At 43.7% G+C, this 25,272-nt stretch overlaps 1 non-coding gene across 1 annotated transcript; it reads left to right on the forward strand.

Annotated features, from left to right (window-relative positions):
- The first annotated feature begins 2,316 nt into the window (after positions 1-2,316).
- Positions 2,317-2,389, forward strand: Trnar-ucg (transfer RNA arginine (anticodon UCG)). The gene has a single exon. It is a non-coding gene; the product is annotated as a tRNA-Arg (tRNA).
- Positions 2,390-25,272: the final 22,883 nt, after the last annotated feature.

Consider the following 25,272-nt stretch of genomic DNA (forward strand, 5'->3'; position numbering starts at 1 on the left):
TGCAACACATCTGTGTAACTGCACTTGTGGATGATCATGTATAAAGGACTACAATAATTCACAGATCAGTGTTAAGTCTTTGTACTTGTCTTGTTGTAATCAAACTCATTATTACGAGTTGTTTGATTGTCTAGCGAACCGAGTATGCTGGAGTCCTACACACAACACTTAAAGCGAAATTTGAAGGTACAATATTGTATAGAAATTCAACGTTGACTAGTCGGAAACCCGGAGGAATAGAAATCGAAGCATTTCAGATGTGGTGGTATAGTGGAATTCTAAATACTAATTTGACAATTAAGAACGAAATTAAGAAATGAAATTGATAGGAAGGAAAGAAATCTACGGAGATGCTTACCAGAAGTAAGATGACACCACATCTGCATGTATACTCAGTAAGGCACCTTTGGGCAAGTGGGTTAGGGCATTTTTGGTATCTCCACGATTTGCCCCCTTTTCCTGTTCCAGTTGCGTGAAGTGCGGAAAGAACACCTACTGGAAAGTCTCCACAAGAGCTCAAATGCCTTTGAGTTGCCCATCTTGATCGTTTCGAGAGATGAACGTGGGAGGAAATAATATACTACCTGGCTCTTCTTGGAATACACCATTTCGAATTTTAGCTGTAAATATCACTGTTTGTGTATCATACCTCTCTTACAGCGTCTGCAACTGTAGTTAGGAGAACATCTCACTGATGCTCTTGGACTAATGAAATGAACACGTGGAGAAACGCGCAGCTTTCCTTCAAGTCTTTTCTTGCTTCTCTGCTAATCTCCCCTGCTCAGAATCCCCAGTCTAAAGAAGATACCCAAGAATAGATCGAATGCTGATTTTGTAAGCCACCTCTGTTTTGGTTTCGAACGTCCGATGGACGAAGACGACGCTATTGTCGGAAACGGCCGTCACTGACGCGAAGGCAAAACTCGCTATCATCACTGTGCATCGTAGTGAAGCTTTCCCGCAATCGATTACTAATGGTGCTAACTGGTGCCCTGGGTTTCAACATTCTTCAGAGTTCCTATTGCAGTCACTGTGCAGCTAGCAGTGGCTGTCTAGAATGGAAGTTAACGAGTGAATCTATATACCGCTGGTACCCAGAACCAACATCGATAAACAACTGACCACCAACTGCTAACATGTTGAGTGTTTCTTCGGAGGGGTCATCCATCCACCTACAGACTCGCTGGCAATCAGCTGATTACATGGACTGTGAGTGTTAGCTACATCGCAACATATCTAGAATCCTCACTAAGCAAGTAATTTGCTCAAAGCAACAGACGACTAATTTAGTAGTTCTAGTATACTTGTTCTGGGTTAAGTATTTACGCGACTCTTGACGCTGGATCAAAAACGCATGAGAATGGACAGACACATCGGAACAATGTTTCGCCCGTTTTAGGAGAAACGAACAAGAATTTTTTGCGCTGGTTTGTGATCGCATATGAAACTTGGGTGCACTATTATACCACAGAGATGAAACAACAGTCAAAGCAGTGAAAACATGCTGATACTCCGCCACCAAAGAAAGTAAAGACAATTCCTTCGGCGGGAAAGGTTATGGCATCAGTGGTCTGGGATGCGAAGGGGATTCTGTTTGTAGATTATCTCCCCACTGGGCAAACAATTACTAGAGAATACTATGCTAATCTCCTGGACAAATTGAAACAAAAAATACGCGAAAGATTTAACAAGGAAGAAAGTCATCTTCCATCAAGACAATGCGCGCCCACACACATGTGCTGTCGCCATGGCGAAATTACACGAACTAAGGTATGGATTGTTGCCACACCCGCCTTATACACCTCATGTGGCTCCATCAGACTTCCATCTCTTCCCAAAACTGAACACTGTTTCTTTGTGGATGAAGATTTACTTCAAACGAAGAATTAATTGCCGGAGTTGACAACTATTTTGCAGGCCTGGAGGACACTCATTTTCGAGATGGGATCAAGGCACTGGAACATCGTTGAACCAAGTGCATTAATTTACAAGGAGACTACATGAAAAATAAAAAAAAGTTTTACTGATGTAAGTACATTTTTTCTATCCCGTTCCGAGAACTTTTCAAACCACCCTCGTACATCGGAAAACTCCTGCGTTGTTAACTCGGCTACGATGGTCGCAACAGCATTGCTCTTTCTGTAGAGGATATTTAACGAATTACCTTCCATCTTGAAGAATGAGTTTGGGTTGTATTGAGCTGTGGCTACCTGTCACCAGCTTTCACGCAATATGGAAACTACGCATCTCCACCCACATGCTACCGTTGCTCACACCGGAGTGGCGCCTTTAGCCAAAGTTCCATACCTTCGTCCTGACCGTGTGGCCTAATGGATAAGGCGTCGGACTTCGGATCCGAAGATTGCAGGTTCGAGTCCTGTCACGGTCGATTATTTTTACACGAAGATACACACATTAATCAGTCTATTTGTACTCGAGATTTACTTATACCATCAGTGTTCGGAAATAATAACGAAACAGGTCACATGAAAGTGACATGACAGACACTAACACTATCCACGTCTATAACATTTTGGATTAACAAACTCATTGTCTTCGATTCTTTTGTACCTCAACAGACTATGAGGCGTCTGAAATACCATTTTTGAGCCTACACATCGCTTTTATGGGAAAATATGCTGCTGGTAATTTGTAGCGTTACGTGGTCCAAAAATAATAGCGCAAATGTACACTTCGCAGTTTGATGGTGGGGCTTCCTAGATGCACAGCTGGGCCATTAATCAATGCGTCCTGGCGCCTTTATTCGGTAGTCAGCTGAGTCAAAGAATATCGAGTGGAAACTCTTCTTATTCTTCTTGTTCCTGTTGTTCTTATTGTCCTTCTATTTCTTCTCCTTCTTCCTCTTCTTCTTCTTCTGCATGAATATGTGAGGTACCTAGTTAATCAGACTGCAGTCATCACCGACATGTAGCTGTCTGCTAGAACTGGTGTGATAGCTTAAAACAGAGCACGTGCACTACTAGACGATGCGTCACCGTCATGGCAACAGTTATTCTAAACAGCAATTTTAAGTAAAAATTTCTGTAATGGTCATATAATCCATTTACTAACACAAATAATACATTGCCTATGTGTGGAGACATTACAAAGTGACAGGCACTACTAAAATCGACACATCACTACAGGAGTAAAAATAACTTCTGTTTTGATTCCTATCTTAGTTCTAGTGCAGAGTGATGTTGCATGAATAGACGGAATGTTCTTTGGAGGCCTCACGAAAGTACAGGCGGGGGACAACAAAAATCCAGAGATACACAGTGATGGGAGGAGGACAACAAGCAACAAGACGATGGATTGTCTTGCTAACAATACACCAGCCTAGGAAATAAACGTGAGGGTCAACGATGGATCAAGGTATCGCTTCCTGATATACGAGTTTCAGATCCTTAACACTTGTTCCAATAGGACTATTCTCTGTACAATGAAAGCTGGAGTTCCGAAACAGGCTATTACTGAACGTAACTACTTATCGCAGCAAACATTATAATCTTCTGCCCACTAACAAAACTCCGTCAAGCATCCATCTTCTTTCTTCCCTATGGGCGGGATTCATGTCAAGTTATTAAACCGACAAAATTTCTGAAAATGAACACTGGTTTCAGTAAATCAGCTAGAAATATCCAAACTGAAATACAGAAAACCTATACACTATTCTCACCAATTGCTCAAAAATATTTTCAAATGTTTACACAAAAAATAAATAAAAATGAGGAAAGATCGTATTTCATAAGCAATGAACCATAGTATTATGGACCAATTGGAGAACGAACCATAGTATTACGGACCATTTGGAGCCACAGTCGGGACGTCACAAAGCTTTAGAAGCTTGAAAATATTTGTAAGTCGCAAACCTAAATGAAGTAGCTTACAATGTTTCTGGAACTTCAAAGTTATAGTGGTCCCGCTGATGAAATGGAACTACACTGCCTGAAAAAGAAAAAAAAAAAAAAAATCAAGCATCCAGAAGACAAATCGAATGTCAATGTAATGTTGTAAGTGTACACACCATTAGCCGGTATGCAAATGAGTATTAGAGTTACATTTTCTCTGACAGGTGGAATGGCCGCCAGAGTGCATTAGTATCGTTTGTGTTCAGCGTTGTCACCAGGCTTGCTGCGATATATAAGGAAAATGAAGAGTGTCAGATGTTGGGCGATTAGTGTGAAGAACACAGTGTGAGACAATATTATCAGCACCTGACATTAAATAATTTAGTGAAGCGTTTTGAGGACTCACAAGTAGATAAGTCGCCTGGAATGTGGAGTAAAGATCAGAAATGAACTCAGTATATCAGCTTTAAACTCGACGGCAAGTCCTGTGACGTTATCTCCGAACTCACCTTCTCCGTGTGGTCGTAGACTCGGCTCGTGAATATCCGCCGCTGCCCACGTACTACTTGAGTCTGTTATGTACAAGGGGACTTGACTCGCTCAGAGGAAGAGAGGGAGTACCTGAGTTCGTAAGTACAAACGCGGACCCGCGGCATTCCCGCTACATACGTAACCTTTTTTTATATAAATTTCCGCCATTAGACTGTAAATTATTATTCATTTATTTAGCACATTCTTGATTTCGGCTTTATAGACTTGTTGAAACGTCACAGAATAACGGACCTGCCTAAATGACAGAAGCAACCATTGGGGCTGCACTGAGTGGCCGCGTGGTTTGAGGCGCCGTCTCACGAATTGCGCGGCCCCTCCCCCCTGGAGGTTCGAGTCTTTCCTCGGCCATGGGTGTGTGTGTTGTCCTTAGCGTAAGTTAGTTAAGTAGTGTGTAGGTCTAGGAACCGATGACCTCAGCAGTTAGGTCCCTTAGGAATTCACAAACATCTAAACATTTGAACCATTGGGTATGAGAATTATTGTATGCCAATTACTTGACAAACCCACCACTGCCCGAGTATTAATTTGCCAGTTTTCTATTAGAAACGAAGAGGAAAACTCCACGCCTGATGCAATATTTTTTAATGCATCTCAGTGGTCACGACGTCGTATCCCTTGAACTATCTGTCGTACAATGATACTTTTATGTAGGTGTATTCAGCGGCATATGTGGATACTATCTACGAAACATTTTGCGAATAGAGTTAGTAGCAAAGAAGTAATAAATTTAAATGTCATCCACGATGCGACACTTTTTCAACTGTTTCACGTTTGTGATGTCTCATCTCCTGATCTGTGAGTCATAAAATAATATAATATTGTAGGTACATTCAGCTGCATATGTGGATACTGTCTGAAAAATGTATTGCGAATAGAGTCAGTAGCAAAGAACTAATAAAGTCTGAAAAATGTATTGCGAATAGAGTCAGTAGCAAAGAACTAATAAATTTAAATGTCATAAAAAATGCTGCACTTTTTCCCGTATCTTAGTGTTTATGACGTCATGTCTCCTCAACTATTGGAGACAGGTGGTTACCCCATAACGATTGTTTCCTGGCGGTAAGGGATATGTGTATCAAGTTGCATAGAAAACGGTCCAGTTGTTTAGGAGGTGATGTGGAACGTAGATAAACACATACGTACATCCAATTTTATAACGTATATGAATCGTTTATAGATGTACATGTATATATTAGACGTTACACGTTACATATACGCAACTTTTTGGAAGTCAATAGTAAATTTATTTTAATATTTAGTATCTGTTCAGAGAATGTGTAACAAATACATTGACAAAAACACGTTTCCGAGGCGTTATCGAGTCTGTAACGACAGTACCAGCAAACATGACATGAAGATGAATGTACAGAATGGCAGCCAGTCAAGGAATATTTTAGGGAATTGGTTTAAAAAAATTTATTTCATAGGCCTAATGGAATCTTTACAAGTTTTCTCCAAGAGCAATTCACGCCGTGTCACGTGACACAAGTCGCTTGCCTTTCAAACCTGAGGCAGTTCTGTCCGGTTAAAGCTGCTGACAGGAGATGCCCTGAGACATCTGCTGAAACTGCTAGCGAATTCACGCCATTGGTTTTAGCCAATAGCGTACGCGGGATACCGATCACGTGTGTGGACGCCGGAGCGTCCTGCGTTGCAGAACACACTTGCGTCTCTCTCTTATAATCCAAACCTCGAGGAGAACAGATGTCTTTTTGGAAGGCAGAGCCTCTGGATCTGCTTTTCACAAGCAGGCCGCGCTCTGGAAATTTCCATGCCGACCCCGCGAGTTTCTCGGCTTCTGGCCAATCAGGGCGGAGGAAGCCGCGTGGCCGTGTTGGATTTACCCGGTCGCCCGCCACCGGGTCTCTCTCTCTCGATCGTGCGCCCTGTAGCAGTAAACATCTCCTGCCCTTTTTGTTTTTTCAGTAACTGCCACGCCAGTCGGACTTGTCCGAATGGCAGACACCGCTTTTCCTTAGCTACGCGAACGCACCCTCACCTCCGTAGGCCTGACTATGTGACCCATCTCAATGCATTTACTGCCAATAAATGGCCTTTCACGTAAATCCGTCCTAATGGTTTATTCCCTCCCACTGTCTTCCAATCCGGCTGTCCTGTACATGAAGTACAATCGCTAAATAGTGATTAGTTATTAAACTAAATCTGTAAGAGTTTTCTAAAAAATAACAGAAATGAATGATAAGCTACTCAACTCGATGTTGCTCATAAACACAAGTTGTAATGATCAAAGGAAAACAGAAATGTACCAGGGATATAACAGTAACACTGCTCTACATCCAGTTTTCGTCTGATGTGGCATATATGTTTTATCATGGTGGAGGTAGAATAAATAGGAATACAACCATTTTGTTTGCACTGGATGAAATTTCTATGTTTTTCGTCTGAAGCGTGGACTGTAGCATGAAACTTATTCCAGACATCACTCCTCCTCTAATGCAATACATTTCCAATTGTGTACTTTACACCAATTAATTGTGCCGGCCGGAGTGGCCGAGCGGTTAAAGGCGCTACAGTCTGGAACCGCACGACCGCTACGGTCGCAGGTTCGAATCCTGCCTCGGGCATGGATGTGTGTGCTGTCCTTAGGTTAGTTAGGTTTAAGTAGTTCTAAGTTCTAGGGGACTTATGACCACAGCAGTTGAGTCCCATAGTGCTCAGAGCCATTTGAACCAATTAATTACCGGCTTACGCCGTCTGCAGGCAGAAAACGTAGCTTCATTAAAGGCCGTCTCATCCCAACAATCTGTCATTTCGCCTTGTCAGTGCTACTTTACAGCAGCAAGATCGTGTACTCGTCTTCCATACAAACAATAAGTCACAGACAGGCTTACACTTCTGCATGCTTCCGTAAGACTGAAGCACCGACAATACCGCAGTTCTCAGCGTCGTCATACTCCTGGAATTACAGCGGCAGCGAAGGAAGCCCATTAACACCGATGAACAGCGGCGCCTTGATTTGTGAAGCACAGAAAATTGAGAGAACCAGAAAGAGCATTACTGTGTGGTGGCATGAATTTCAGGATGAACCATTCTGGTTTTTTTAGAGAGTGTTGCCATTTAGCGAGTTTGTGAATGTGAAACAGGAAGAGATCTCAAACCAGTCTGTGGATCCAAGTATCCAGCTGCATGGTGGTATTCAGTGAACGAGACGGACACAGTGAGGTTTTCATTAAAACCAATAAATTATATTCGTTACTGTGTAGACGTGAGATTGGTGTTTTTGTGTGATTCTTTCCCTGTCCACTAGAACTTTATTCCGGTGTCGTTATTGTAGAGGTTATTGGTGGAGGCTGCTAGAAGCCAGTTGGAAATGCTGTACGAACTGTTGGTGTTGTATGGTGCGCAGGTCATTCTCATTTTTGTGAGTTATCGATGTGCAAGTCAGAGAGAGAGCAAATTATACTACTATTAAATAATCTTTGGTCTTGTTGTGGCACAGCCTTTGCCTTTGCTGAGTGTGACACATTCTTAGTTGAAGTATGGTGCGCGATTGACATATTCAGTAGTACTGTGTAGACTTGCGATTGTATCTGTTAGATGAATAAAGCTTTATTGTAAAGGACAGCGAGAATGAATATGATGTACATATTTAGAGGTGAAAGAAATATAAATTTTGAAGAATGTTATTATTTTTGAAGAGAAGGTGTCTGAGGTAACACTGAAGCACTGTACAGCTAATTTGTTAGATTAATTATTATCAGCTAGTTAACTTGCCCAGAGCTGAGAGAAAAACCACCCCACTTCCCGGAGTCATGCATCAATATATCAACTGATTAAGCTATTTACTTGTTACAGAAATTCTTTCTCAACATTGCACCCTTTCCAAATCATTGTTCACTTTACTAAGTGTACTACTGTTCAGACCAGTGTTATATGTGAAGATCACGCGAAATTTTACTCTGTCTTCCTGAATACATACCTCATTCTAAAATCGTTGTCTTGGAATATCATTTCATAGGCATAGTTAGTCTCCCCATTCCAATGTTTGCAGAAAGTTTATCATTACGCGTAACCACATTGCACCATATGATATGCGACAGTTTGAATATTTATGTAGACATAGAAATCTAGCTGCCTGCCTGCTGTTTGTTGTTGAGCTTTCGAGAAATATGCAACAATATTGTCAACAATTTTTATTAGGGCCAGATAATTGTTTTACTTCAGTTACGCACTTCATATAAAGACAAGTAGCACTTAGACCAGTTACAGATCAGTTAAAATTAGGTTCTCTTAAGTCAAAGGTTAGCATAGGAGTTTAAGTTGAATAACAGTTTGCAGGTATATAGTTTTGGTAATCCGTAGATTTTTTATTTTAGAATTTGTAGGAATTTGGGCTAAATTTAATACAGAAACATTTAATGGGGAGGTTACAGTGTACGTATTCCTGTCTAGTCGTCGGATTTCGGAATCTTTCTGAAAGCAATTTTAATGGCGTCAGGGCTTGTAATTATTGACTTGGGAGTAGTGAGAAGTTTTGACCCTGTCTCAAGGATCAACGTGAGGCCTTCGACAACTATTGTACTGATTTCACAAGTCTAGCAGTGCAGATAATTGATCCGGGTCCGCCAATTAGTTTCCGATCAAATCTGAGAAACAATACGTAGCGTAATTTGTCTCGCGCGCCGCACTTGCTAAGGCTACGGACTCACTGGCACCGACATCGGTGGATTTGGTCGAAGACCGACGTCGGCCAAAGACGGCTGATCATCTCAAATAAGGACGTCAGTACGGGTGAGATCACGAAGCAGCACATCTCATCTGCCGCATGCACAGACTTGGAACGACAATCGGTGACATTCAAATCAGTTTGTTTTCTTCCGTCGATTGTCAAACACAAAATACGGACTGTGAGAAACTGTTAAGTTTAATCTAAGAGAGAAAGAGTTTGTGACATCCTGAGGATGAAGAATATCATAATCGGGACGTAGTTCGGAATCTATGGACTGAAACCGCAGCTGTACTGGAAACGACAAACAGGCAAAAATCTTCATCGGAAATTTTAGACGTGAATTATAATCTCAAAAAATATTTTTTTTCGAGGAGGATGGTTTATATTATGCTTAAAATTGCTGTAGTGTATATTTTTACGCTGAATGACACACACTGAAGAGTAACTGTCCGTGTTGCTGAATTTATTTGAGGTGGGGGAGAGTGTTTGTCATCTTTCTTTTAAATGCCACCATGAATCATCTCGCATATAGACCGTTTCTTCTCTTCACCTCATGTATTCGTACAACTTGTCTGGTTATTCCGGTAACCGTACAGCACTGTATAGTACTCGCCACGTTCTTTTCGAGACAGATATATTCGCTCATTCACACGCATTCGGCGTCTTTTTAACAGCGAAAGCCGCACCGCAACACGTGACTGAGCACACAGAGGCGTTGTCACACCCATCGCGCCCAGGGAAGTTAAAATAAACTATAACGTCCTTATATAGAAATTTAAGGGAGACTGACAAATTTTGGCTCCCTCACTTTCAAGACACTCAGAATAAAAATATTTAATTAAATGGGTAAATAAAAGAAAAATTATATAATCGGGGATCACACCAACATTTGGATTTTACGAATAGTCAGTTCTAAAGAGTGAAAACTCAGGTTGAAGAACTATTATTGTTCTTGTTAATCTGCCCGTTTTCAAGGGCTAGAAGCAGAGGAATGTCTTGTAGACACAGCCAGCAGATCAGCTGCTTTCTATTTGTATTGAGACTATGAATGAGCTGTTAAGTTTTCTCCTTGTATTATATCACAAGTTTACCGTGCGTCCTCCTGTTTTTAAAGTTTTAAAGAAAATGGAACAATCTACTTCACTGATACCGCACTTCATAAAATAGTTCCACCCTAGGGATGACGCCATTCTGCAATACTACATATGACATATGACCCACGACGACAGTGAGAAACTATCGTATAGACCACACGGGGCAAGTCTTGCACATGGCATTTACACGCGTACCATCCAATAGGACCGCCACGTGGTAACAGGTACGTTATTGTCTCAGCAGTGCGGTACCAAATCCTATACCATGTGGATGTTGCTCGTTTCTGTCGGTATTGTTAAAACTAGCAATGACTGATTTTCCCATTTTCTATAATAAATCAATATTTCAAAGCAATGCAAAATTTAGGAACAAAAATTACACGCCGTTTAAAAAAATTTTATTTAAAAACGAAAAATTTTAGCATCCAGCTATGGTTAATTGATATTTCGGACTTTTTACCCGGTTGTTAATAAAAATTAAAACACCTGTTATAGCCGAAATGTAACAAGTACTGAAAAAATCAGTTATTCAGAACTAAAATACCGGTATCGGTTTTAACCGATCAGTTTTCCCATCCCTAGGTCGCACTCTGACCAAGCTGTCGGCCGATGTTATCGGGCGGCCTCTGGCGACTGCGTGTGCCGACCGGCGTCTGTGCTACTCTGAACGCAATCTATGAGTGCGTGACTTCCAAGATTCGTGCACGATTGTGTTTCGCCTGACGCCACTAAAATCTGAACCACGGACGAAAGGTAGGTTGCAATACAAAATGTTGTTAATTCAAAGAGGCGCACCTCAAGATTACAGCATGCTATCGAAACACGTCGTGCTAAAGTAAATATTGCTGTCAGAGATGACTAAAGTAGCGAATTGGGTTTATAAATTTCATAAGGCTGTCATAGACTTCACCCAGGTCAATATAATATGGATGCATTTACGCTATCGGTCTAAAGTTTTATATCACTCTTGATAAAAGCTATATATTTCATTTCAATACGCAAACACATCGCACAAAGTGAATAGAAATTTGGAAATTTGTGGTAAGGTACTAAGGGACCAAACTGCTGAGGTCATCGGTCCCTAGACTTACACGCTAATTAACCTAACTTAAACTAACTTACGCTAAGGACAACACACACACACACACACCAATCAATGCCCGAGGGAGGACGCGAACCTCCGACAGGGGCAGCCGCGCCAGTTGAATAGGCCACAAAATAAATACTCTCTCCATCATCACCTATTATACAATATGGTTTAGATTTTAGCCTCTTCAAACAATTCATCCTTTGCTCTCATAACAGCTGCACTAGCTCTTGGCACTCTGGAAATAAGATTCTGTAAAATTTTATAAGTGGCGCAGTCCAACACGTCTGGAAATTGTTGCATAGATCTTCAACATTAGGTGACCTATGTTTTCTGACCTCACTGATAAGTTCATCCCAAGTTCATCAGTAGGGATTCAGTCCTGTGATTGAGTTAATGAAATCGTGTTCTTCACTTCCTCATATTTCTCTTTTCTATTGACATACCCTCTACACAATTTAGAAGCATTGTCCTGTTGCAGTACAAACCATCGGCCATAAGAATCCCTCCACACTTAACGGCATTGTTGATCCCTATCGTGCGATAGCCTTCCTTCTTTAATGTTGTATTAATCTCACTAGCTCATCGACCTTTTTTTTACGGTCATCAGTCTTCTGACTGGTTTGATACGGCCCCGCCACGAATTCCTCTCCTGTGATAACCTCTTCATCTCAGAGTAGCACTTGCAACCTACGTTCTCAATTATTTGCGGGATGTATTCCAACCTCTGTCTTCCTCTACAGTTTTTGCCCTCTACAGCTCCGTCTAGTACTATGGGAAGTCATTCCTTCATGTCTCAACAGATGTCCTATCATCCTGTCCCTTCTCCTTATCAGTGTTTTCCACATATTCCTTTCCTCTCCGATTCTGCGCAGAACCTCCTCATTCCTTATCTTATCACTCCACCTAATTTTCAACATTCGTCTGCAGCACCACGTGTCAAATGCTTCGATTCTCTTCTGTTCCGGTTTTTCACCTACAAAAGACACCGCACCATGACCTACCCTCCACCATGCTTCACCGCTGACGTCACACAATGAGCCTCCATACGGAGTCGAGGAACAAACATTCGACGGTAGCTTCAATATACGTCACGCTTAGTTTCGTCCTCGAGTAACACCTTGGACCATTGCTGCATTGCACTCTTTTCACCTTATTTTGTTTGCATAGTAAAGTGTTTTCCGTCGCTATGTACCCCTTTGAACCTTGTTCACAAAAACGGCGTTGCACTATTGAGACAGAAATTGGAGCTCGTCGCATACTGTTTACTTCCTCACGAATTTCACGTTCTGCACGTGTCCTCTAACGTTTATTCTAAACTGACCTTCCCTGAGTGACATTACTCGGGGTCTCCCATATCGTGAAACACTTACATTGTCACCAGTTTACTTGAACCATTGCAAAGTTTGTACCACTGTAGATAGAACTACTCCAACCTTTGTTGCTATTGTCGTACTAGAATAGCCTTCCTGATCCAGAGCTACAGTTACAGGACTATTTCAGTTCCAATTTCCCGCTTCCGTCCCATTGTGAGGATAATATGGTATGTACCTGACACGTACACAGAGACACTGCTAGACGCACAAGATGTACTGTAAACTACACTGAAGCGCCAAAGAAACTGGTACAGGCATGCGTATTTAAATACAAAGATATGTAAACAGACAGAATACGGCGCTGCGGTCGGCAACGCCTATTAAGACAACAAGTGTCTGGCGCAGTTGTTAGATCGGTTACTGCTGCTATAAAGGCTAGTTATCAAGATATAAGTGAGTTTGAATGTGGTGTTATAGTCGGCGCACGAGCGATGGGACACAGCATCTCCGAGGTAGCGATGAAGTGGAGATTTTCCGGTACGATCATTTCATGAGCGTACCGTGAATATCAGGAAAACGGTAAAACATCAAATCTCCGAAATCGCTGCGGCCGGAGAAAGATCCTGCAAGAATGGAAGAATCGTTCAACGTGACAGAAGTGCAACCTTTCCGCAAATTGCTGCATATTTCAATGTTGGGCCATCAACAAGTGTCAGCGTGCGAACCACTCAACGAAACATCATCGATATGGGCTTTCGGAGCCGAAGAATTGCTACAGAGTGACTCCAGGAACACTCGTCTGGTTTTAAACACTTCCGCTGGCCACTAAACTGCCCAGACATGAACATTATGGAGCGTGCCAGAAATTCCTTGCAACGTGTTCTTCAGAAGAGATCTCCACCCCCTCATACTCTTACGCATTTATGGACAGCCCTTTAGGATTCAAGGTGTCAGTTCCCTCCAGCACTACTTCAGAAATTAGTCGAGTCCATGTCACGTCGTGTTGCGGCCCTTCTGCGTGCTCGCGAGTGCCCCACACGATATTAGGGAGGTGTATCAATTTCTTTGGCTCTTCGATGTAATATGAAGTGAGTGCTACACAGACATGTGAAGGAATGAGGCCTATTCGAAAGGAACTATCTTAGATAAAGGCACGTCAATGTTTTTGTAAAATCTCATCAGCGCACTTGTGTGTGAACAACCGGTCAAATACACAATACAGGCGCTTAGTCTTGACACGTTTACATTTGCTTTGTTATAATTACGGGATGTGATAGAATACACAAAGTGAAGAACCTGTTTCAGCCACGAATCCATTGTTGTGATTGGTGACGGTAAACGTTTGACTGGTATTGTCAAAGTGAAATGTACGAGGGATATTCGGAAAGTAAGGAACGATCAGTCGCGAAATGGAAACCACAGTGAAAATCCGATGAAGTTTTGCACAGGTGTGTTGGGCAGCGTCTCTAGAATGCCCGTCGATCGCGTTACGTCGTTCTTTTTAGTTCTGAGCACACAGGGAGCACATAAAGATACCTAGAACAACAGTGTCTCCCGCCAGGTACGAGGGCCTGGTGAAAAATTTCGCCTGAAGCTATGCAGCCAACATTACGTAACTGTCGTGCGGTTTCTTCTTCAAGAAAATTCTCAGCCGCATTCTGCAGGGGCAATGAAGATGCTCCTCCATCGTTTTCAATTGAAAATGTTTGATTACGCACAATACACCCCTTAATTGTCTACCTCTGAGTTTCATCTCTGCTCCCATGAACCGCTGGCTGTGAAGACAACATTTTGGCACTGACAACGAGCTGTAGGCCAGCGCAGAGAATTGGCGGAAACCACTGGCGGCTGCCTTCTATAACGAGGGTATTGGAAAGTTGGTACAATGCTACGAAAAACGTCTAAGTCGGATCGGCGACTATGGAAATAAGTAGCTGGAAGCTGTAGCTAACTGTTGCAAATAAAACAGTTTTGATTTTCACTGTGGTTTCCATTTCCCGACCTATCGTTCCTTACTTTTCGTATAGCCCTCGTATATGACGGTGTGAAGAAAGATTTAGGTTCGAAACTAATTGGCGTCACGCAGATCGCCCATTCGAAGCAAATGCGTTAGTTGTAGTAATTTTCCCTAGTTATTATAGCTCTTAACAGCCGCGGGGTTCTCCATCCAACACAGGTTCGAAGTTTGGCTCATTTCTGAATGTAAACAGAAGGCACTGCCGTGCTCTAACGGTACGTCGGGCATTTAAAGCTGTCCCTTTAAAACCGGTCCACGGTGTCTGCCGCGCAGATCTGGCCGTGCAAAGCCCGATGGCAGCGGGACCGCAAGCGGCGGGTCCGCCACCCCCGCAAAAACACGCGCTCCAACCAGCCAGCCTGCGAAGGGACGCGGCGGCCGGCGCTGTTGCACAAAATGCAGAGCACAGTAGGGGGATCAGGTAGTGGGTGGGTAGGGAGGAGTAACGGCATGGTGGAGGGGGGGGGGAGGGGGTAGGCAGGCAGCGTCGCCGCCCACGCACAATGAGGCCCCGCGGAAGAAAGGTGTTTTTCAGCGTGTACTTTAAAGTAAGCTTTCGGCGATACAATGCGCCTAAATTGAAAAAGAACACAATGGATGCGAGAGGAATAGGGAGCACCGACTGGGGGATGTGTGTGTGTGTGTGTGTGTGTGTGTGTGTGTGTGTGTGTGCGGCTGTGCCTGCTGGTGTACAGAAAAGGCAGAAGAGTGGGGGGCAGCGGCAGCTGCGTCCGGAAGTGGCAGCGGGAGCGGCCGGCATCGGATCTGTCACGAGATACTCGCCGCCCCCGCGTCAGGCACGCTCGCTGGGGCTGCCGCCAGCACACTGCGGATCCTCCACACGGTTTGCTAGTAGCGTTACAAACGCACGGAGGTCTGGCGCTACAAATATAAGCTGGACCGCTTCCTACAGCCGAGGTAAAAATTTTCGACTGTGAAAAATTTCGTCTACATTAAACGTGCTCGCTCAAGCCGTACTGCCTACACGCGAAAATTGCGGAAATTGCCGCACCACGATGGGGTGTGCCAGCCAAGCTGCAAGAGGCTATGGAGATCCTATTAGGCGATGAAAATAAAACAGTGTGTGTCCGAAAGCTTCTTCAGATTGCACAAGGCCATATATTTTATACGAATGAGCTGAGTCTGTTCACCTGTCACCTTTATGACGGCTTGGACTCTGCTGTGGACGCTTTAAATGAGATGTCTGAATGTCTGTGGAGCAATGGCAGACTGTTCTTCCTCGAGATCTGAAACCAGAGAAGATTCTTGTGCTCGACGCTGGGATCTCGAATGGTATCGACTTTTTAACTCACCCCAAATGTGTTCCATTAGGTTCAGGACTGGATTCAGGGCTGACCAATCCATTTCAGATATTATTAATAGATTCTTAGATTACTTCTTGGTAGAACAGTTCCATATTTAAAGTCGAATAACAACTATCTTGTTCTTGTTCTATCGAGTCTGTTTATTTCATACTACTTTTCGAATTATTAGGCCATCTTTAGGAAACAACTATCTAGAATCTGAAAGGGACAATAGTTCTTAGGTAACCAAACATTCTAAAGAAAGGTACACTCCTCTAGTATAGAGTGTTGTGCATCAAGTTGGTTTCTTACCGTTGCAATTTACACAATGGACGATGTTAAAAACAATAAATAATTAAACTACATAATATTATAGTTTATATGATTATAACGCGAAATTGTGTGAGGTCTTCACATCAACTGAGAAATGTAAAACTGCGTACTCTTCGTTTATGTTGTGCGACAAACATGATCTTTGACATCGTAAACTAAACTTTAGCCACTGGAAAGTTTTATACACATTAATTAAAATACACATTCTTACAATAGAATGGAAAAATTAGTAGAAGCCCACCTCGGGGAAGATGAGTTTGAATTCCAGAGAAATGTAGGAACATGCAAGGCAATACTGACCCTAAGACTTCTCATAGAAGATAGGTTAAGGGAAAGCGAACCTATATTCGTAGAATTTGTAGACTGAGAAAGCTTTTCACAATGATGACTGGAATACTCTATTTCAAATTCTAAATGCGGCGGGGGTGAAATACAGGGAGCGAAAGGCTATTTACAATTTGTACAGAAATGAGATGGCAATTATAAGAGTCGAGGGGCATGAAAGCGAAGCAGTGGTTGAGTAGGGAGTGAGGCAGGGTTGTAGCGTATTCTGTATATGGAGCAAGCAATGAAGAAAACCAAAGAAAAATTTGTAGTACGAATTAATGTCCAAGGAGAAGAAATAAAATTTTGTAATTCTGTGAGACAGCAAAGGACGTGGAAGAGCAGTTGAACGAAATGGACAGTATCCTGAAAGAAGGATATAAGATCAACACCAACAAAATCAAAACGAGGATAATGGATGTAATCTAATTAAATCAGGTGATGCTAAGAGAATCGGATTAGGAAATGAAACACTCAAAGTAATTGATGAGTTTTGCTATCTGCGAAGCAGAATGACTGATTAGGATCGAACCAGGGAGCATATAAAATGCAGACTGGCAATGGCAAGAAAAGCGTTTTTGAAGAAGAGAAATTTGTTGACTTCGAGTATGGTTTTATGTGTCAGGAAGTCCTGTCTGAAAGAAATTATATAGAGTGTGACCACGTATGGAAGTGAAACATGGACAATAAACAGTTTACATAAGAAGAGAATGTGATCTTTTGAAATGTGGTGTTACAGAAGAATACTGACGAGTAGATGGATAGATGGATAGATAACTTTTTCTCGCTGCATCATTTCCTGCCTCGGTATTCTCATAAGGCGACCCTTTCCATTAAAAATAAATAAATCGTCTCACTGTGACGCTGTATCCAATGTAATGCAGGTGCCGTTACGAGAGACGCATTCTTTTCTTTTAATCTGGAAAGTTAGCTGGGTCCCTTCCAATTACATTAATTGGATTACATTTTATTTTACGGATAATGAAACTCCAGCTGAATTAGCACTTAGCAGCGTGAATAATTATCAATTTAATCATTTGGCCATTTGTGTGTTGAGCTCGCGAGTGTGGCAGGCTCCTTGCACTGACGGCTACTGAACCCCAGTCGTCTCGTGCTTAGTACAACAAGTATGACGGAAGACGTAGACATTTCAGCATGTCAACAGAATGTAGTTGGCATTACTGCTATGTACTTTGTGTGGTTGAGATGAACTGCATATCATTTGCATATCCAAGGTTGAAGTACACACCGTTCCAGTTTACATTTGTTGCACGCTGCTTTCATTTGCTGCAAATTTTAATGTCCGGAAGGGTATATTTTTACGTAGATCAGTTGTGTATCTCCTCTCAGACGATTGCTACCGCGTTTCTGTCCATCTTGGATCACATTCGACACTGCAACCCTGATAGTGTGCTTCAGTATTCATTTGGGTTGCTGTTTGAACTATGCTTTCACGTACAGGGTTATTACAAATGATTGAAGCGATTTCACAGCTCTACAATAACTTTATTATTTGAGATATTTTCACAATGCTTTGCACACACATACAAAAACTCAAAAAGTTTTTTTAGGCATTCACAAATGTTCGATATGTGCCCCTTTAGTGATTCGGCAGACATCAAGCCGATAATCAAGTTCCTCCCACACTCGGCGCAGCATGTCCCCATCAATGAGTTCCAAAGCATCGTTGATGCGAGCTCGCAGTTCTGGCACGTTTATTGGTAGAGGTGGTTTAAACACTGAATCTTTCACATAACCCCACAGAAAGAAATCGCATGGGGTTAAGTCGGGAGAATGTGGAGGCCATGACGAATTGCTGATCATGATCTCCACCACGACCGATCCATCGGTTTTCCAATCTCCTGTTTAAGAAATGCCGAACATCATGATGGAAGTGCGGTGGAGCACCATCCTGTTGAAAGATGAAGTCGGCGCTGTCGGTCTCCAGTTGTGGCATGAGCCAATTTTGCAGCATGTCCAGAAACACGTGTCCTCTAACGTTTTTTTCGCAGAAGAAAAAGGGGCCGTAAACTTTAAACCATGAGATTGCACAAAACACGTTAACTTTTGGTGAATTGCGATTTTTCTGCACGAATGCGTGAGGATTCTCTACCGCCCAGATTCGCACATTGTGTCTGTTCACTTCACCATTCAGAAAAAATGTTGCTTCATCACTGAAAACGAGTTTCGCACTGAACGCATCCTCTTCCATGAGCTGTTGCAACCGCGCCGAAAATTCAAAGCGTTTGACTGTCATCGGGTGTCAGGGCTTGTAGCAATTGTAAAAGGTAAGGCTTCTGCTTTAGCCTTTTCCGTAAGATTTTCCAAACCGTCGGCTGTGGTACGTTTAGCTCCCTACTTGCTTTATTCGTCGACTTCCGCGGGCTACGCGTGAAACTTGCCCGCACGCGTTCAACCGTTTCTTCGCTCACTGCAGGCCGACCCCTTGATTTCCCCTTACAGAGGCATCCAGAAGCTTTAAACTGCGCATACCATCGCCGAATGGAGTTAGCAGTTGGTGGATCTTTGTCGAACTTCGTCCTGAAATGTCGTTGCACTGTTATGACTGACTGGTTGAGTGCATTTCAAGCACGACATACGCTTTCTCGGCTCCTGTCGCCATTTTGTCTCACTGCGCTCTCGAGTGTTCTGGCGGCAGAAACCTGAAGTGCGGCTTCAGCCGAACAAAACTTTATGAGTTTTTCTACGTGTCTGTAGTGTGTCGTGACCATATGTCAATGAATGGAGCTACAGTGAATTTATGAAATCGCTTCAATCATTTGTAATAGCCCTGTACTTGCAATCCCCTCCGTAGCTGACGCCGCTAACCCACGCCTATACTGTGGCGCTAGATTCGGCAGAAAGCAGATCGAAAGTTGCTGGTGGAAAATTTTTACAGCCAATATTTGGCCGGCAAGGGTAAGTTGTTGATCACCAGTCTTTGCTCCAATGTCCTAGCTTAAATTCCAAACCTGTCCGCATTGTTTCTTCAAGTGAGAACATGAGGCACGGTTGATGGTGATCCGTGCGTCGGATGGGGACTTTTAATCTCGGCGGTCCATTGGTGCTATTACAAAGAAGTAGAAATGTGACTTCACAGGGTTTCAAACTCTCACTTCCCTTCTCTCACCACAACACAAAACCAGCGCTAAGCTGTACACGCACTCATCACAGCCGTCCACACGAAAGAAATACGCACTTGACACTTCATGACAGGAAGACAACGGTAAACTACCTCCATTACGACCATGACACGATCGTATAGTAGTATTATTGTGGGACATTAATACTGTTTAATTCAGTTTTTAGTTAACTATCAATTAAAAGAAATGGCCTACGTAATTATTCTGTGTGGGTGAAGATGTAGTTGTAGCGTTCTCGTCAGGAAGACTTGCTATGCGAGGCTCGAATGGTCAACATAATATAGGCCGAGAGTGCTATATTTTTTGTAACGCTACTGAACTCAACATACAACTCCATCTACACGTACACGCAACTCCTCTCCGCACAATACAAAAGACTATACGCGTCAAGGGTCATCTTTACACTTTGAAAATAATGTAAAGCTCTCAACGCTGGCTTAGATCGAGTACCGTAGCCGACCTATATTGGCAAATAACGGATCGCAGCAAACCAGTCCATCACACAGTAACGTTAGCGAAAGATAACCAACTCAGATAGTCCTAATTTAACTCAAAAACACTCTGCAAATACAGAAAAACACATAAATCGCACTGAGATACAAAGTCTAAATGCTGTCTACTTAAACAAAGTGGGAAATCCGAGATAACACATATAATACCAGACAATTCAGAGTTAAAATACCGTAATCACAAATTGGGTCCCAATACTAATGGATTTTCTGTCTTCAGTTTTCGAACTATTACTCTCGCATTAAAGTAAATTGCACTTCATATGCTAGATAGAAAGAAAACAACAAGAAAGCAATATACACTCCTGGAAATTGAAATAAGAACACCGTGAATTCATTGTCCCAGGAAGGGGAAACTTTATTGACACATGCGGACGTGCATTGTCCTGTTGGAACAGCAAGTTCCCTTGCCGGTCTAGGAATGGTAGAACGATGGGTTCGATGACGGTTTGGATGTACCGTGCACTATTCAGTGTCCCCTCGACGATCACCAGTGGTGTACGGCCAGTGTAGGAGATCGCTCCCCACACCATGATGCCGGGTGTTGGCCCTGTGTGCCTCGGTCGTATGCAGTCCTGATTGTGGCGCTCACCTGCACGGCGCCAAACACGCATACGACCATCATTGGCACCAAGGCAGAAGCGACTCTCATCGCTGAAGACGACACGTCTCCATTCGTCCCTCCATTCACGCCTGTCGCGACACCACTGGAGGCGGGCTGCACGATGTTGGGGCGTGAGCGGAAGACGGCCTAACGGTGTGCGGAACCGTAGCCCAGCTTCATGGAGACGGTTGCGAATGGTCCTCGCCGATACCCCAGGAGCAACAGTGTCCCTAATTTGCTGGGAAGTGGCGGTGCGGTCCCCTACGGCACTGCGTAGGATCCTACGGTCTTGGCGTGCATCCGTGCGTCGCTGCGGTCCGGTCCCAGGTCGACGGGCACGTGCACCTTCCGCCGACCACTGGCGACAACATCGATGTACTGTGGAGACCTCACGCCCCACGTGTTGAGCAATTCGGCGTTACGTCCACCCGGCCTCCCGCATGCCCACTATACGCCCTCGCTCAAAGTCCGTTAACTGCACATACGGTTCACGTCCACGCTGTCGCGGCATGCTACCAGTGTTAAAGACTGCGATGGAGCTCCGTATGCCACGGCAAACTGGCTGACACTGACGGCGGCGGTGCACAAATGCTGCGCAGCTAGCGCCATTCGACGACCAACACCACGGTTCCTGGTGTGTCCGCTGTGCCGTGCGTGTGATCATTGCTTGTACAGCCCTCTCGCAGTGTCCGGAGCAAGTATGGTGGGTCTGACACACCGGTGTCAATGTGTTCTTTTTTCCATTTCCAGGAGTGTAGATTCAAAACCTTATTTGGAATTCATATATGATCACACATATTCGGACCAACTTAGAGACAAATAACATATTAACACGCAAAAAAACAGTTGTCAGCCGGCCGAAGTGGCCGTGCGGTTAAAGGCGCTGCAGTCTGGAACCGCAAGACCGCTGCGGTCGCAGGTTCGAATCCTGCCTCGGGCATGGATGTTTGTGATGTCCTTAGGTTAGTTAGGTTTAACTAGTTCTAAGTTCTAGGGGACTAATGACCTCAGCAGTTGAGTCCCATAGTGCTCAGAGCCAAAAACAGTTGTCTTACTTTTACCTAATATTCACGTATGTTATTATAATGCTTAGGCTCAAGACTGTGAAGTAATGAAATTGCCCCTGCGGAAAAACACATGTTTTGCTAAGAAGCACATAAATTTCAGAAGCTGCTCTAAATCAACAAATTGTGGGAATCGGCCGAGACAAATGGTTCAAATGGCTCTGGGCACTATGGGACTAACTTCTGAGGTCATCAGTCCCCTAATACTTACAACTACTTAAACCTAACCAACCCAAGGACGGCACACACATCCATGCCCGAGGCAGGATTCGAACCTGCGACCGTAGCGGTCGCGCGGTTCCAGACTGTAGTGCCTAGAACCGCTCGGCCACTCCGGCCGGCCAATCGGCCGAGATGTTCGTAGCAGTAGGAAGGCAATTTCAGTGTGGCCTAGACACTGAATTTTACGACAGTTCTCAGTCTCACAGACATACACGGTCATTCCATGATTATGTTACAAACTTTCAGCGATCATGGAGAAGGTAAATGAATCGATTTGAGGTAAGGGGCCTGATGCGGAAACGACTGAGTCGAAATCTGCAAGCGGAAATATTTCTGGTACCTCTGCAGTAGTGTACGTAGCGTCCATGTAACGTTAAGGTTGTAGGGTAGGCAACCGCGACGAGCACTTTGGTACAGAGGCTACGATAGTGACTCAGCTACTTCAATGACGATGATGTTGTTTGGTTGGTGGGGCGCTCAACTGCGGGGTCATCAGCGCCCGTATAAAGTCCTAATGGTAACACAAACCAATTTTTGTACACAGTACAGTCTAACCACAGTCACGAATGATGATGATGATAACACAAACACCTAGTCCACGGATAGAGAAAATCCACAACCTGGCCGGGAACCGAACCCGGGACCCTGAGATCCAGAGGCAGAAACGCTAGCCACTAGACCATGGGCTGCGGGCAGCTAACTCAATGCGGATGGCGTACTGTGTACTGAAATGAGCAATTCTGGTGTGCAATTGCCTGTACTGTAGTAGGCTGCAGTCTGTGTTTACAGGTCGAAGTACTAACGTTGATTAGCCCTAACCAAATAGAGTTGTACCCGACAAAACTTTCAGACGTGATTATCGCGTATCGGCAAGCAAATAGAAGCAGCAGAGAAATGGAAAGGCTGTACAAGACAGACTCGTGGAAGACATCCGGCTCATATCACGTTTCCTACACTGTTGCAATGACTAAGTGAAACACGGCGGTTGGTAACACAGTACAGCAACCGAAGAGGACGACAAATTACAGGAATTCCGGACTTCGGAGACGCAGTACTTGCTATAGTGGATTAGGCGCCTGCAATCAGTACTCGATCAGTTGCACGTGAAAGGAACATTCCTCAGAGTACTTTGTGGCAAGCGTTGCAGGAAACGTAACTACATTCCTACAATCCACAGACTGCTGATTACTTTGGACCTCGCGTCGTGTTCAGCCCATGGTTCTCGCAGCGCCTTACTGTCACTCTATGAACTATAAGTGAAATAGTTTTTGAATGGGTAGCCAGCTGCGAACTGACGATGGAGTCGAGAGTGGATGTTGGTCCGCCAGTTACCAAATTCTGCGCCGATAAGGATGGAACCACGTCGTGTAACGGGAGCTCTTGCTTCGCAAAAGCCTCCCCGCCTGGATAGCGGTATCAATGCGGCTTTTCTTTCCATTGTAGCGCTCTTATAAAAATTTTATTATTATCGTATGGGATTACAGAGTAGACACATATAGATACACAATGGATTATCAGGTTAACGTTTCAATTTGACAGCCATATTGTACCACTCTGTGTCACCACATGCAAGTCTTACAGATCTACTTCAAAAGCATGGAGTGAGATGTTCTCCATAGTATTGTCTTATAGTCTGTTCCTCCGCATTACAGTCACACGCGGCACTTTCACAATCACCTCCCCCACCCTTTTCTAGATATCTCCCTTTAAGCTGCTGAGTATCGGCTACTCGCAAAGGAGAACATTAGTAGCCACTGTAACTTTCGTCGCTGGCTTACGAATCAGATGGGCGTTCTGGGAACTTCTCTTTTGTGAGCTACCGGCGAACAATATTGGATAGAAGACAACTTCTGAACGTTAGTAGGTGTAATAGCGCCAGTAACGACCTTCATAGTCTCATTCAGACGCGGATCCATATTAGCTGTATGTGCAACGTTTTCTTAATATTCAGCAGCTATGTTCAGAAGTAAAATTGCAACATAAACGTAGCGTATCTACATATGCTTCCCAGCTGCTTCCGGATATTTTGTCGAGTGAATTTGCTCTTGAACCAAGCTTCTTTGACAAGTTCGTTCTCCGTTGCTTAAATGACAGTATCAAATCAAGAGCGATATCTAGACATTTAGAGGCGTACATGGGAAATGTCGATCCCGACAAAAGAAACGTGTAACTTCCCATGTGCCTCTTTGTTATGTAGATGGAACGCTGTTACTTCTGTTATACTTGGTGTGGTTAGAGCTTCCATTTCAAAAGTATTCATTTCATACCGTAATGTCACTTTGAACTGTGGTTGTGAAATGCTTGGTATCTTTTTCTGATATATTAATGGCAGGTCATCGGGACATTGTATTTTGCTGCAGCTGATCGCTGGAATGTTGGTGGATATACAAATTGAACAGATTCGAATACACGACGCTCTTTCAGGCAAGGCGTTGTTCAAGGTTCACCAGCTGCCAGTTTCTCCAATCAAAAAAACTTGGAAACACGGAAATTGCTTCTCGGAATATTGTGGGAACTACAGTCGGGCGTCCCTCGGGCAGAGATGCAGTAATAGAAAATTCTTCGAAGTAGGCGCTGCCACACAGCGATTGATTATATCGAACGAAATGTAGTTTTCTAAAGTTGGTGGGAAACTGTTATTGCACAGTGTCTCCACATATGAAAACACATACTGATAAGCCAAAACTTTGACCACCTGCTTAGTAGCGTGAAGGTCCACGTTAGAACGCCATACAGGAACGAGCCTTCCTGGTATAGATTCAACAAGTTCTTGATATGTTTCCAGTAGCATGTTTCATCAGATGTCTACGCACGGGTTTAAAGTTCTAGTAGGTGATCGGCCGTTGGTACGTGTCTACGGACCCAGCGTCCCACATCGTCCCAAATGTGCTCCATCGGGTTCACATCAGTCGAATGAGGTGCCCAGACGTCAACGTAAGTCCGGTATCATGTTCCTGAAGATACTGTAGCACTATTCTGACTTTGTGATGCGGTCAAGTATAATGCTGGAAGATGGAATCGCTTTCGGGGAAGGGTGCCTCCAATTACTAATACTTGTCCCGTAGGAGCCCAGGTGAATGTCACACACAGGACGATGCTGCCCTTACCAGCCTGCGCCTATGAGGCTGTGCCAAGTTTCGAGCTGATCGCTTGGATGATGGC

Source organism: Schistocerca nitens, chromosome 4, assembly GCF_023898315.1.
Source record: "Schistocerca nitens isolate TAMUIC-IGC-003100 chromosome 4, iqSchNite1.1, whole genome shotgun sequence".
NCBI classification, from domain to species: domain Eukaryota; kingdom Metazoa; phylum Arthropoda; class Insecta; order Orthoptera; family Acrididae; genus Schistocerca; species Schistocerca nitens.